We start from the raw sequence: 16,154 nt of genomic DNA, 5'->3' as shown, positions 1-16,154 counted from the left end.
CCAGGAGTCGCACTGGAATCCAGGGGGCTGCACACGACCACGCAATCGTCGCCCCCCCCCCATTTGATGTGTGGAATGGTCATTTTTGTCTGCAATTTCGCCTGATGATACGCATTTCTGCAAGCAATTTCCCCTAATGTACTGCATTTTCATAACTTATTTTCACTAATAGGTGCATTTCTATCCACACTTCCCCCTGATACAGCTTTTCATACCCATTTTTTGTTCGGAAAACTGCATCACAAAATTCAAGGAAGTGCAAATTTCGAAGGACAGCTGTATTTAGGTTCACATATTGTTTAGGTAAGTGCCAATTCCTTAGGTCCACATTAAAAGTCAAATGGAACTGAGTTTCTACCCCATCCCTAGTTAGAATATAGGGCATGCTGTATTCATTAATCAACCTGACAATAGCCTTTCCTATTAAAATACACAAACGTTCTTCACATTAAATAAATATTGGAGGAAAACACGGTTGTCCTACTTTCTGTTATATGAACAGTTCATAAGGAGCCTCAACAGTATGTGAAATGCCAGGCTGTACACTCTACATAGTACGTTATGTTTGTAGTTCTATTTCCATCCTTCCTCCATTGAACTGAGGATGGCACACATGGGAATGACTGGGTGGAGCTCCAATAAGCTTCCAGTGACTTTGCAAAATAAACCCAACCTGAGTAAAATAAACCCCACCTGCACACCTAGAACTTCTTGCCATTCAGACAAGTGTGATGGGCCGAATATGGTCCTGAGAACACACCGTCCCCCAAAGAGGACAACCAGCAGCACGTTCTGTACCTGACCTACAACCCCTCCTTAAAACTCAAGTTTGCATCCTCTTGAAACTCAAGTTTGCATGAGAGCTTGTGGACATTGCTTTGGGAGTCCACATCCAGCCTTTGCAATGATTCTTCCATTGAGGAACCTCTGTGGCCCATCCTTTATTTCCATGAGCAAGAGCAGGCTTCCTCAACCTCGGCCCTCCAGATGTTTTGAGACGACAATTCCAAGCATCCCTGACCACTGGTCCTGCTAGCTAGGGATCATGGGAGCTGTAGGCCAAAAAATATTTGGAGGGCCGAGGCTGAGGAAGCCCGAGCAAGAGCAATGCCAGGCAAGACTTGCTCCAAAATGCTGCTCTTAACCCACATAGGTAAAAGCACCCAGCAACCTCACCTCAACCATCTAAGCCCCATGGATTTGAGGGGATTAGGATGCTCAACTCTGTGGAAATAGTCACCAAACCCTGAGCTGCTCTGAACTAAGCGTTCAGTGACTCCTGACTGAACTTGCCCAGCTGCCCTTTGGTCTAGAAAATTATAACTTCCTTGCAGCAGAGAGCCCCAGGGCTTATGAATGTGGCTTCAACCCAAGAGGAGGCATATACCAGTGGTCAACAGCTGTCCCATGAGCTGGCAGGGATAGCAGCTGCTCCCAGCAAGAAGCCATCCATGGCAGCAGCTCTACAGACGGGCTTGCCAAGGAAGAGGCCAGCTAAGGGCAAGTTGGAGAAAACATTTTGCCCTAATTGTTTTGTTCTGCTCCAACTGGTTGGCCATGCAAGCAAAAAGCTCATGTTGTCAGACGCTTCCTCTGCATGACAAATGCCTCTCTTCCACTCTCTTGGCATGTGGTTTCGGGGGTCTGCGATCTGAGCTTACAGGGCCGGCCCTGCCAATAAGGCAGAGTGAAGCCACTGCCTCAGATCGCATCCATACCATACTTTCAAAGCACATGTCTCGCCCCCCCCCAAGAATCCTGAGAACTGTCATTTGCCCCTCACAGAGCTCTAGTTCCCAGCACACTTAGAATCACAGAGTTGGAAGAGACCACAAGGGCCATCCAGTCCAATCCCCTGCCAAGCAGGAAACACCATCAAAGCATTCCTGACAGATGGCTGTCAAGCCTCTGCTTAAAGACCTCCAAAGAAGGAGACTCCACCACACTCCTTGGCAGCAAATTCCACTGTCAAACAGCTCTCACTGTCAGGAAGTTCTTCCTAATGTTTAGGTGGAATCTTCTTTCTTGTAGTTTGAATCCATTGCTCCGTGTCCGATTCTTTGGAGCAGCAGAAAACAACCTTTCTCCCTCCTCTATATGACATCCTTTTATATATTTGAACATGGCTATCATATCACCCCTTAACCTTCTCTTCTCCAGGCTAAACATACCCAGCTCCCTAAGCCGTTCCTCATAAGGCATCGTTTCCAGGCCTTTGACCATTTTTGTTGCCCTCCTGCAGACACATTCCGGATTAACAAAGCTCCGGTTTCCTGGATTAAATGTATGGTGTGGATGGCGACCAAATCTGAGCAATTTGTGTTAGGATTTCTGGAAGAGGCATATGCAGATTCTGCACATTCTTCAACTGGAAAATGAGTCCACTGTGGATAGCTGCTCAATTTGTTCTGGTTTGCAAAGTGTTTTGAAGAGGTGGGTTATATAACACCTGAAACTTGTACAAGCTTTTCTTGTCAGGCACTGGGCAAGGGAATGGGCCCCTCACTGGACATCACCATGACATCAGGGCACCTTTTGAAAGAAAACGTTTTTGGCTGCAGAGCAAAAGCTTTGGAAGCTCCTTTCAAAGAGCTATTTCATATGGCACCTGGAAGCAGCTTTGCAGGCAAAGGTTGGCAGTGCCTGCGAACACCCTTTCAGTCGAGCCAGATTTTTTTTTTAATCTGCCCCACACCTGGATGAAAAGGTTGGTACAGGTGCAGAGACAACTTGTAACTATATTCAGTGTAACGTAAGAATAACCCTTTGGCCTATTATTGTGAGGTAATCTTAGTTTGTCTGATTAACACAAAAAACACATTTATCGGCGTCACTGTACACTTTATGACACCTCCCTTAATGAGAAAAGAACAAATTACTCACTTATTGACTTGTCTGTTAAAAAGGCTACGCTGGGCTACCCATGCTCCACATTTCTGGTTTGTAGCTTAACAAAATTTGAAAACCTGTGTCGGTGAGCCTCAGCTTTTGCCTTAGGCACCTTTAGAAAGAAGACCCTCACTTTTGATTTTCAGGTGTCTTTTGAAGATCTTTTTGTGCCCTCGGGCCTATCCAGTAGCTATTCATTTCAGTGATTGTTTTGTCCTGTTTTAAAAGGTTTATGACGTTGCTCTGAGGCGTTGTACTTTTATGAATGACCAAGGCTTTGTCATCATTATATGAATATAGTTGGCACTGATCGGGTCAACCTGACACTCTTTAACACAAAACATGAGATAAGGCATCTGTTTTGCATACGAATGGTCCTAGTTTCGATCCCTGGCATTTCCCTGAAACCCTGGAGAGCTTATTCCCGTCAGTCCAGACCAGTAGCCTTTGACTTCCTCAGACCCAGGACCCACCTTCAACCCAAACATGCATACGGGGGCCCATTTCTTAATCTTTTACCATATACTGAAATGATGTTAAACGCTCCTGGTGCAACCCACCTCAGATAAGACCACCAGCGGTCTAGACCAAGATGGCCCAACTTTTCATACCAAGTGGGCCACAAGAGTACTTTGACACAGAACCCACCTCAGATAAGACCACCAGCGGTCTAGACCAAGATGGCCCAACTTTTCATACCAAGTGGGCCACAAGAGTACTTTGACACAGAACCCGCGAGCCTCACACTGCCTTGTTGGGGGGGGGAGCAAGGCCCAAATGTGAAGCCCTCGCGCTGCCTTCCCAAAGCTGGGCAGGTGAGACACTGGGCTTTGGGAAGGAGGTGAATGGGAATGTGCAGCAGCCTGTGTGCATCTCTTCCCCACCCCAACCACATGATGGTGCATTTCCTGCATTGCTTTTGGGCCCAAATCAGGGTCGGGTTGGTCCCACATCATCCTGCATTAGTTCAGAGCCACTCTGAAGTGCTGGATCAGGCCCAGATTGGATTGTGGGGTACCCATCCCAATTACAGCACGCATCACCACTGATTATTGTCCATGCTGGCTGATAGGCGTTCAACAATAACACCTCTCTCTCTGTGTGTGTGAGTGTATGGTCAAACAAAGATTAGGACTGGTTAGTTAAACATTTTAGCTTCTTCCTTCTCAGAAATACATACAGCTGAGGGTTGAAAATCAACACTGGGAGTCAAGGGTGTGTGTGTGTGTGTGTGTGTCAACACTGAATCATATACACAGTACGTGCATTTTGTATTTGGAGATCATACCTGTGTACAGAAAATATTTTATGAAGCAGCCCTAAATGTCATGATGAAGATCGTTCACTCTCACAAATACACACAATCACAAGAAAGCTACCAAAGCGTCACACACCTTTAAGTTGCCAAGAAAGTTAAACAAGAGAACAAGTATGAGTGAATTTAGAACAGTAATCTATTGAGTATTAAAACTATCAAAGATAAAAGCAGAAAAGGGTAGAAGAAAACAATTGAACTAGGAAAATGAGAAATACACAAAGTTTCAGAAATCATGCAAAACTCAGAGTTCAGTCATGCCTTGGAAGTCGAACAGCTTAGTTCCCAAACGTTTTGGCTCCGAAACGTCGCAAACCCAGAAGTGACTGTTCCGGTTTGTGATCCATTTTTGGAAGCCGAATGTCTGATGGGGCTTCCAACAGCTTCCAATTGGCTTCAGGAACTTCCTGCAGAAGCTGCGCTTTGGTTTTCGAATGTTTGGGAAGTCGAATGGACTTCTGGAACAGATTCCGTTTGACTTTCAAGGTATGACTGTACTTGATTTCACTGGGCTCCTTTGGGAGAAAGGGTGGGATAGAAATGTAATAAATAAATGTGAAGAAGACCATAATAATATATTCTCGTAAGATAGAAAAAGAAATATAGCCTATTTATTATTCCAAGATTAAGATCCATTCATTTTGATGAGTCTACTCTCAGTAACAAGTTAGCTAAATACAACCCCATACATTCAAAGTATGACTCCTCCTGAAGAATCCTGGGGACAGTAGTTTGTTAAGGGTGCTGAGAATTGTGGCTCTAAGAAGGGCAAACTATAGTTCCCATGACTTGGGGGGAGGAAATATGCTCTAACTGTATGGTGTGCACATGGCCGCCCAGATGGGCAGGGTATAAATATTATTATTATTATTATTATTATTATTATTATTATTATTATTATTGCCAAGAGTTGGCGTAGAAGCTACCATATGAGTATAGTTGGACTTGTGAGAGCCAGTGTGGTGTAGTGGTTAAGAGTGGTAGACTGGTAATCTGGTGAACTGGGTTCATGTCTCCGCTCCTCCACATGCAGCTGCTGGGTGACCTTGGGCTAGTCACACTTCTCTGAAGTCTCTCAGCCCCACTCACCTCACAGAGTGTTAGTTGTGGGGGAGGAAGGGAAAAGGAGAATGTTAGCCGCTTTGAGACTCCTTCAGGTAGTGATAAAGCAGGATATCAAATCCAAACTCTTCTTCTTGTTGTTGTGTTCCTGACACTCTCCATTTCCTCTAACTGCCTTGCCAACACCTAGCTCTGATAACCCTGTACCACTTATAGCAGGGGTTGGCAAAAAATTTTTTAGCAGCGGATCTGTCCACTGTCCCTCAGACCTTGTGGGGGGCCGGAGAAGCAGCACTGGGGGAGGGGGAACTGGAAGAAGAGGTGAGGGGGCAAGTACTCCTCCCCACCCCCACCCCCAGCCACTGCGCTTACCTTCCCAGGGGCTGCCGCCACTGCCGCTGCCGCTGCCACCGCTGCTGCTGCTTCTCATGGGTAGGCAGAGTGAGCTTGTCCACTCTGCTCTCTGGCCCACATTAAGAAGAGTTTGGATTTGATATCCCGCTTTATCACTACCCAAAGGAGTCTCAAAGCGGCTAACATTCTGCTTTCCCTTCCTCCCCCACAACAAACCCTCTGTGAGGTGAGTGGGGCTGAGAGACTTCAGAGAAGTGTGACTAGCCCAAGGTCACCCAGCAGCTGCATGTGGAGGAGCAGGGACGCAAACCCGGTTCACCAGATTACAAGTCTACTGCTCTTAGCCACTACACCACACTGGCTCTTGTGCAGGAGCACAAGGGTGGCGGCGGTGGAAGAGGCCGCGCCGTGGAGCCAGAACCCGCCGTGAAGCTGAGACTCCCAGCGATGGCAATGGGAGGGGGAGGAAGAGGCTGAGCGGCAGCAGCTCTAGCAATCAAAAGTTGTGCCCGGTTTACCTCAGCGCAGCGCAGGGGCATCTCTGCCAATCAATCACATGCCGCTGAGGTAAACCAGGCGTTTGAGTGGCAGAGCCGCTGCCGCTCAGCCTCGTCCTCCCGTAGCCATCGCCGGGAGTCTTGGCTTCACGGCGGGTTCCAGCTTCGTGACACGGGCCGGATTTACGAGCCTGGGGGGGCTGCATCCGGCCCCGGAGCCTTAGTTTGCCGACCCCTGACTTACAGGGTTTGCTAGGAAATGTAAATGTGCCATCGAATCTAAGCACACCTTGATTTTCACAAAGTAATTTGTCCAAAAAATGGTGAGCATTAGATTCAAGTAAATACAGTATATAGCAAATCAGTGCTAAATATAGACTGGGAATCTTGGCTGGGGAGAATTAATGAGCTCCACCAAGAGTACAGTTGTGATTTTACCCCATCTTACTCAATTCCAGAAGGGGTGGAATTCCCCAGGCACATTTTAAAGCCCTCTTCCCGCTTGACCGTGGATGGAAAGGAAACACAGAGGTCATTGCTTTACAAGAAATCATCTGCGTCTCTTTACTGAAGCAGCGCTGAGTCTTGCATACATTGGGTGTGTCCCTTCCCAGGGTGAAAGCTGTGCTGCTGTGCCCCGGGGCAAGAGGAAAGGTTCCTGCGGGGCTAGATTTTGAAGGAGAAATTCCCTTGGAAGGCGGGCAGCAAATCACTTTCAGTGGAAGGGGCTGGCATTAAACTACTGCTCAGCCAGAACTTAGCCCCTGCCTCAGTCTGGGATTCATGAAAACTTCAACCTGCAAACCCAGTTTTCATTTTCGTGTACAGTTAACTTGTTCAATATCATTTTAAAGATAATTTCCCAAAGTTTCATTATCTGGCAACAGTTTTTCAAAATGGCAGCAGAAGCGTGACATGCAAGATGATTTAAGATTTCTCTGTTTCCCCCAAATTTCAGTTAAAGACCTCTCCAAGAAAACAGACCCTTTATTGTATTAATACCTTTGCTTTCTCGTGTGGTGAACTGAGAATGAATTTTACATTCAGATGAGCTTAGGACAATAAAACGTATGTTGCTTGAGTGTGTTACGTTGGTCACAAAAACATACTTCCCCTTCGTCAATCAGTGAACTCTGTGATTCAAAGCTGTTATAGAGGGGAAATCACTGAATATCACACTGTTCACGGTATTAGTTAAAAGATGCCTAGATGATCTTCTTGGGTAGAAGATTTGATCCCATCGCGATTTTGCCTTTGAAAGTACAGAAAATATACCAGGTATTACCAGAAAATGCTGATAAAACGGAGGTCACTTCCTCATTACATTCATAATTTGCATAAATAACAGTAAGGAATATTTTTATTGTTTGCATAGAGTGAATCACTGGTGTCTAACCCAGGCGGTTTACTATTAATGTCAAAAGCAAAGTGTGATAAGGAAGGAACACATTTTCCCTCTATTCATCAGTCTTATTTAGTTAATTGCAAAATAAATATTAGGTTGCGTTTCAGAGGCTCCCCATTCAGAGTAGACTCATTGAAATTACCGTAATTGACATAACTAATGTACATTAATTTCAATGAGTCTAACTCCAAGCGGAACCTAGTTGGATACAGCCCATGGCGACACATTTATGCTATGTAAGTTGCTCATTGTGGTGTTACGTTGGTCACAAGAAATGTTGCATGCAAAACACATTTCAGGTAACATGTCCTCACATTTCCTTAAAGGAGAGAGGTTTTTTTTCATAATAAAAATGTTATATATAGCAAATAGTTCTCTCCTTTTACTTATTCATAATCAATATTGGGATGTGATTCTGCTACCTGCTTCTTCCCCATGTCACTTTCCTGGTCTTTTATCCATAGCGCAAGCCATATAAATGAGTGGGATGTGCAGCACAAAAACGTTACTGTTCAGTTTTTTCATCCAACTGTGCTCTTTTTCAGGATATTCCATCCCCTCCAACATTCAATCAGCATCCTTTGCCCATTAAGCCTGCCGGGTCATCACATAACTGTTTCTTCCAACTTTTTTGTATTCTGCGAAACTTGGGCGTTCCTCTAAGCTTGCTGACACACCCCACCCCAATCTATGGATGGTCAATAGGCCTTGCGGTTTTGCCTACCTCATAGCGATTGCCACAACTTTTGGTGGTTTAGGATTGGGCAAGCCTTAGTCTTGGATTTCAGGGGAGTTGTTGCCTCTGCCTACCCCTCCGAGTGAAAGGGTACCCTGTTAAAGGAATCCAGGGGAGCTGTTTCTGTCCAGACGCCCAGGCTAGGGCCATAACATTCCTCCAGACAGCATCCCCTCGGGTGGGGTTCCTATTTGATATAGGTCATAGGACACTCCCATCTCTGAATTGACCCTGCAGGTGATACTTCTGGCTGGCAGGTTGGAAGTCAATGATTGTACCCAATGCCTATGCCAAACCTCTTACATCTGGGATCAATAAAGTTGTGGCTTTATTTGACCCAAACACGTTGTCTTGCCTGGCTATTACTTGAGATATGGCTTGAGTTGGTTCCTATGGTTTCAGTGGACTGTGGGGGAAGTGAAATGTTGAGAACCTGAGGAGGGGGGCCAGTGAGCTAGAAAGTGTGCAGCTGCGTCCAGGGGAGCGATCAGGCAGGTTGACAGAAAAGTGTACATAAAACCAGCAATTTTAATACAAATACACATCATAAGGCGGTGTTTTGTTGTCAATTATGTTAAGTGGGATGCGTGGGATGTAACATTAGCAGTCAAGCACAACACTTCCTGTTTGCCCAGAGTGGACAAAGCACAACACTTCCTGTTTGCCCAGAGTGGTTACTCCACAGCCAGGAGGACTTCCTGTCACACCTGGTCTGGGGCTTCCTCCCCCTGCATGTGACAAGGTAGGTGGGTGTGACCCTGGGAGACCCCATAAGAGGGGCTGGTCACGCAGCAATTTTCCCTTCTTTCGCCTCTTCTTCCTCTTGATGCCATGCTCTCCTGATACTGATATATTTTGCTGTCTGCTGGCTCTCAGCCACCAGGACATGGGCTCATTCCCGTATGGGGTGAACTCAAACCCTCTTCTGTAACTCAAAGCTAAAGCCTGCCTTCAGGGATCCAACTGTGAACTGAATGTGAGTAAACTTCTTATTACTTTTAAAAGAAGATTGTTGTGTCTTTTATTATTTTTAGGAGGGATAAAAGGGGTCTTACCAGAAATATACTCCAATCTGAACGAAGCCAGATTGGATTGCTTAAGTAAAGAGATCCAAGCGAATCTACCAACTAGCTTCCTGCTATATACAGTGGTACCTCGGGTCACAGATGCTTCAGGTTACAGATGCTTCAGGTTACAGACTCCGCTAACCCAGAAATAGTACCTCAGGTTAAGCACTTTGCTTTAGGATGAGAACAGAAATTGTGCGGCGGCGGCAGCGGGAGGCCCCATTAGCTGAAGTGGTACCTCAGGTTAAGAAGAGTTTCTTCTTCTTCTTCTTATTTTGAAAATACAAATTTTATTTCCAATACTTATATCAATTACAAATCATCAAATAAAATTTCAAACAATCTCAAACAGTCCCCCAAATCCATAAAGAATATAAATAACACCGTGTTATTTAATACCTTAATTTCATTTCTTAATACTTTCCAGTTGCTTAATTACAATAAATCATTTCACAACACTTTCCAGTTGCTTAATTACAATAAATAAATCTATTTTGTTTCAATATTGTTTCGTGTCGTTTTTTTCCGTGCGCTTTTGACTTCCCTTATTCCCATAGTTTTAAATCGGGGCAGGTTAAGAAGAGTTTCAGGTTAAGAACGGACCTCCAGAACGAATTAAGTTCTTAACCCGAGGTACCACTGTATTGGGGGGATGCATTCTGCTGCTGACTCACCAGTGTGAGTTAGGAAGGATACTATTAAATCGATATATCCTCTCCTAGTATCTACAACATTCCCACAGGATGTGTCTGCACTCATGTCTTCTTTCGAGCTACTCGATTCTGTTCCCACTGACTCCACCCGCCCCCCCACCTCCGGTTTCCATTCCTTCCATCCCAACAGTCTATCACAGAGCATTAGTATCATGTGGCTGGAGCAGCAAAGTATTCTTGAAGCACTCCAGTACATAGCTAATAATTACTACTTGTCGCAACTGCCTGAAAGAGCCAGGGCAAAATTTGGAATGGTGCCATAAAAATAACACTTATCTTAATCCCACTTGACATCTGGCTTAGCTCCCGCACTGCATCCTTAAGATCATCAAAAGGAACACCTGCAGTTACCTGAAAACACTGTATTACTTGCAGCGCTGCAAAACCGCTTGAAGTTGGTGGTGCTGGCGGGAACCATTGTGCCATAAAGTAAACCAGCCAATAAACAGGTCCATCAATGATAGCTACATAGTTTGCATAGGAACTGTTAGCGGGGGGGGGGGGGAGGTGGAAGGAAAAGGGAAGGCTTAGGATGATTAGGAAAGGTATGGGGTGAAGGAAGATTATTTAAAGGGGACACAAGAATGGCTGACCACCGAACTCCGAAACCAGAAGGGGAAAACGGTGTATGAGAACTGGAAGAAACATTTAATTATTTGATAGGATTTGATTGTTAGACATTTGAAATTGAAATCAGAGGATATTATAGGCGATAGTAATAAGTGTTAGGTGAAAGTAGGATGTAAGAAGTTAGAATGGTGTAATGTGTATTTTGTTAAGAATAAAATAGAAAATTCTTTCCAGTAGCACCTTAGAGACCACCTGAGTTTGTTCTTGGTATGAGCTTTAAGAATAAGTTTAAGGATATATGATGATAGATAAGGATTAAGAATATTGGAGAAAGAGGAATTTAAATAAGTTATAAAGTTACTATAGTATATTTGAAATGAACGCAGAAGAGAGGACGTGAGGAAGTCCCTAAGTAAGATTACAAATAAGATATGATTAGGTAAATAAATGTGTTTTTTTCTTTTTGTAAGGTTTGTCTTTGTATTTTAGTTTTGTAGTGTATTGTAGTAGTGTTTTGTTTTATATTTTGTATTGTATTTTGTATATTTATTCTTTTTGTATTTTTGAGAAAATTAATAAATTCTCATTAAAAAAAAAGGAACTGTTAGCATTGGGTTGGACCCAAAGCTTCCCTTCCTCTGCTGGAAGGAACCTGGCAGAATTCTAGGACTGATGCCTTGCCCACCCTCAATCTGCCATGCCCACTGCCACTTGGGACCCTCCGCTGGTGGCACTGCTGCAGCCCCTAGCCTCCCCCTTGTGCTCGTGTGTTCATGGGGCCCAGGAGTGTTGAGATGGGCAGTGAGATAGGGCATGATTCTAATAAACAAGGACAGCTATTCCCAACCACAGGCCCAGTAACAACCAGAACCCCCTGGCACAGCTCCTCACTGATGTAGCCACTTGTTCCCTTGCCCATCCATTTGCTTGCACACCTGTTTCCTTGCTCTAGGCAGGAATGAGGATTGGAACCAGGGCAGGTAAAAGAGGACAGAGACACTACCGAATCACCTTCTCACCAACACCTGCTTGCGTGCTCATGTACCTGGTAACTGATGGCAAATGTGGTAGGATGCAAGGAGGGAGGGTGTGCAACAGGGGGGGGGGGAAGCATAATATTACCAAAGATTTACTCTGGAATTGGCCCTGCATACACACTCCCCACCAGGCACACCCATACCCTACATTTAAAGCGTACAACTTCCCCCAAGGAAGGCTGGGAACTGTAGTTAGTTAAGGATGCTGGAAATGGTGGTCCTGCGATGGGTAAACTGCAGTTCCCAGAATTCTTTGGGTGGGAAGGAAGTCATGCGCTTCAAATGTCAGTGTGGTCCTATACTTTCAGCTTTAGTTAGAAGTGAGGAAGAGTGAGTGTAGCTGAAGCTTGGGGTTTGCAAATACCAAACAGTTTGCTTGTTGTAGGAAATGAGTCTACTTAACCCTCCTATTTATTTAGGGACAGTGCTGACTTATTTATAGTGAACCAGTTTCGCCCAATTTTCATGTCATGCTACAATTGCAGCACCAAATGCCTACGCCTACATAACTCGATCATTCTATTTGTGCCCTATTTATTTAAAATATATCAAATAGTCAGTCATTTGGCAAGGTGGCATGGGTGAGTACCAAAAGTAAAGAAAAAGGAACGACTCTCTTAAGCTGTGGTTACCCACTCAAATCACCATTCCTTTCTGCAATGAGTTTCACTAACTTAGCACAAGGAATCGCACAGGACCAAGTTGTCTGAAGTGGTAGAGGCCATACTGAACTACATGGGTCAGCTAGATTTGGGCACCATATCTGGTGCATGGCAGGAATGGAATCCATAAACTGACTTCAACTTGATTCTTGTCACTTGGTGACTTCAAAAGCCACCACTTGGTAGTTCAGAATCCACGCAGAGTCAAAGGGTTTCTGGTCTCCATTAAAAAGGAAAGCCAACCAGCCTTACATCCAGAAGCTACATAAGACAGTTCTATTTATTTCAGTATTATAATTAATAATGAAAACTGATATGGGCAGCTTGCAAATTCTGTGAGAAACACGGCAAGGGGCACTGGCTAGAAAAATTGACATAGATCAATGGAATAAAATATGTACACCTTCAAAACCACCTTGGTCCACATTCAGGAGGCAAAATTATTTTACAATGGAATTGGACCCCTGTAAAGCTATCCTATATCACACAGTCTGTGTCTGCACCCCAACCAGCTGTGGGAGAGAAGCAGTAGCTGGCATAATTACAAAGCAGGTAGAACTTTTGCCATTGTCTTCCTGCTTTGCTTTGCTATTGCTCCTCCCTGAAGGAAGAGGAGAGATGTCAGGCCATCCCTGGGGGAACCTGGAGCTACCCACCACTGATCTGCTGCAGCTGGCCTTGACACCAGGTAGGAGGATAAATTCCCAGGCAAGCATGTCGGTGTTGTGCACCCCTACCAGGAGCTTCTCAAAGTCTTTTTTTTTTTTTACCCACTTCAGAGATGGTCTCCATTTCACTCTTACGTGGTTCTTCCCTTTTTCTTTAAAGGAAAAACTCCATCTTGCAACATTTGCACAGAGACAGTGCCGCACTAAAGCAGCCAGGTGAAAACATTGATTCAGGCTGAGTAGTTTGGCCCGACCCACCCATGAGGCAAGGTGAGACAACTGCATCAGGCGGCAGGATTCACAGGGGCAGCAGTTCCCAATGTAGGTATTTACTCCCCTCTTGTTCCTGATGTAGATCTTCACTCACCCCTTCTCCCCTGGCGGGGAGCCATTTTGTGGTTTGCCTCGGGTGTCAAAATGTCTTGGGCCAGCCCTGCAAGTTGTGCTGCATACAGGTGCCCTTATTTGGGAATGAGGACATTGTACCTCAGGAATCAGAGAAGATGAGGACATGTGGAGGAAGGGATTCAGGAAAAGGGGCAAGTAAATCCTATTAAAGTAGCAGAACATGTCTGCGAAAATGCCTCATATAGAAAAATGCAGCTCATTGGAAACAACGGTTCACTAACAGCTGCCAACTCTTGCTTTCCCAATTGTGGTAAAGACGTTCAGTTGAAAAAGAAATCTGCTCAATACAGCTACTTTATTTCCAAGTTACACCAGAGTTTTAAAACAAAATAACATTTCCTAAAAATTCAAAGCGGTATCTCCAGTCCCTTCCAACAGACTCTGCCTATTTGCATTTCCTTTTGATAGCTCAAGGTATGTCTGTGAACACAGGCAGCCTAGTGGAAGACAGACTCAGTATAACATGACCCTAGCGAATGAAATATATAATTAGTGGTTTCTGCCCTAGGCCCTTGTTGAAGGCACAGTATCTTGGGTTGCCACTTAAGAATGTGGCCACTTCATACTTCAGAATTACAGCCCAGCCTTTAATCTGGCTGCTTGCTGAAGCATGTCGACATGTATTTCAAGCCTTTGATACTATGAGGAAGTGGCTCTCATTACAGCACTTGTGGAAAGGCAAGGGCTTAGGTAATCCCTGCAGAATATTTGAACACGAGAGATATGTTTGCACAGGGCATCTGTGCACAGGCAAAGCGCCAAACATTCCCTGCTTTTGTTGCTAGTGGCAATAAATGGTTGAAGTCCCCGAGATGCTCCTAGAAACTGGGTTATCTATCTAATGCACACTTCCCAAAATGATGCATCTAGCTTTCAAAATTCTGTTATCTGAATTTTGCAATGCAGTTTCCCCATCAAATAAATGTGCACAAAATGCATATATCGGTGAAAACAAAAGGTGAAAATAATATTAGGGTAAATTGCTTGCAAAAATGTGTATATTAAGAGAAATGTGCACTTAAATGCTGACCAATGTCTACAAGGACTTCCAAATATATCACAAAGTGATGCAGATATATCTGACCTTAAGGACTGGGAAAACTAGAAACTGAAACCGATAGAGTCATCCATCCCTAAATACTCCAAGAGATATCCATCTAGGTTGGAACTGCAGAAGTTCTCAAGCATAGGGCACATACAATTGCGTAATTGAGAAGTACATCCTCTGTTACTGAAATAGCCACATTTGGGGGTAGCTTTCGTCCAGAAATGAAACATCTGTGGGATGGAATGTAACTTTGCTAGTCAAACTTCCAAATTCCCCCAACTCTGTCTCCTTCACTCATTACAGGCATTTCTTGCAGAGAAAGCAGCTCAAAATTCCACATCTAAGTCCTGTAGTAAAAGAAATATGCGTGGAAGCAACAGTTGTGTGTGTTGACGAATGGGCCACAGGGTCTGAGGCAGCATGGCTCCGAATGCCAGTCTCTGGGGAACAACAGCAGGAGTGGCCTACTGTCCTCAGTGACCAACTTCCTACAGGGCTTCCTATTAGGCATCTGACTGGTCATTGTGGAAAATAAGATTCTGGACTAGGGCTCTTCTTAGGGTCTTAGGGTCTACCGTATTTTTCGCTCCATAAGATGCACTTTTTTCCTCCTAAAAAGTAAGGGGAAATACCTGTGCGTCTTATGGAGCGAATGGTGGTCCCTGGAGCTGAATTGCCCAGGGGCCAAAAGCAGATTGTGCTTTTTATTTTACAAAGAGAAAAGGGAGTGTTGAAAGGACCCCGCTCAGCAGCTGATCAGCAGGAGATCGGGAGAGAGATAAGAGTCCCCGGCTCCCTTTCAGCCCCGCCCTCCTTTGTTGAATGTGCTGCAGAGGGAGGTTGTTTGTTTCCCCAGGACATGTGACTGGTTGATTAGATTATCTGTCTGAAAACAGTAGAAATGGCTCCCTTTCCTTAAGATTTTTCAGAAATGTGAGTTAAACCCCATAAAAATGGGGCTTTTCCTCTTTGCTTTTCCCCCTTTGCAAAAGGAGCTTTGCTTTTCCCCCTTTGCAAAAAAAGCTGCAAAACCTTTAGCTGATCCTCAAAACAAAAACAAAAATAAAAAAAAAACCCCTAGGGCTTTTCCCTTTGCAAAAAAAGCTGCAAAACTTTTAGCTGATTCTCAAAAAAGGCCTTTTGCCTTTGCAAAAACAGCAGCAAAACCTTTAGCTGATCCTCCAAAAAAAAAAAAACCCCCAAACCCCAGGGCTTTTCCCTTTGCAAAAAAAGCTGCAAAACTTTTAGCTGATCCTCAAAAACAAAACAAAAAACAAAACAAAACAGGGCTTTTAGAGGAGGAAAACCAGAAAAATAATTTTTTTCTTGTTTCCTCCTCTAAAAATGAAGTGCGCCCTATGGTCCGGAGCATCCTATGGAGCGAAAAATACGGTAACTTTGCTAGTCAAACTTCCAAATTCCCCCAACTCTGTCTCTTTCACTCATTACAGGCATTTCTTGCAGAGAAAGCAGCTAAAAAGTCATGTAGTAAAAGAAATATGCATGGAAGCAACAGTTGTGTGTGTTGATGAATGGGCCACAGGGTCTGAGGCAGCATGGCTCCGAATGCCAGTCTCTGGGGAACAACAGCAGGAGTGGCCTACTGTCCTCAGTGACCAACTTCCTACAGGGCTTCCTATTAGGCATCTGACTGGTCATTGTGGAAAATAAGATTCTGGACTAGGGCTCTTCTTAGGGTCTTAGGATCTACAGTATTTTTCGC

The sequence above is a fragment of the Lacerta agilis genome, chromosome 13, assembly GCF_009819535.1.
Source record: "Lacerta agilis isolate rLacAgi1 chromosome 13, rLacAgi1.pri, whole genome shotgun sequence".
Lineage (NCBI taxonomy): Eukaryota > Metazoa > Chordata > Lepidosauria > Squamata > Lacertidae > Lacerta > Lacerta agilis.
The sequence above is the reverse complement of the archived record's forward strand: the minus strand, read 5'-3'. Positions refer to the sequence as shown.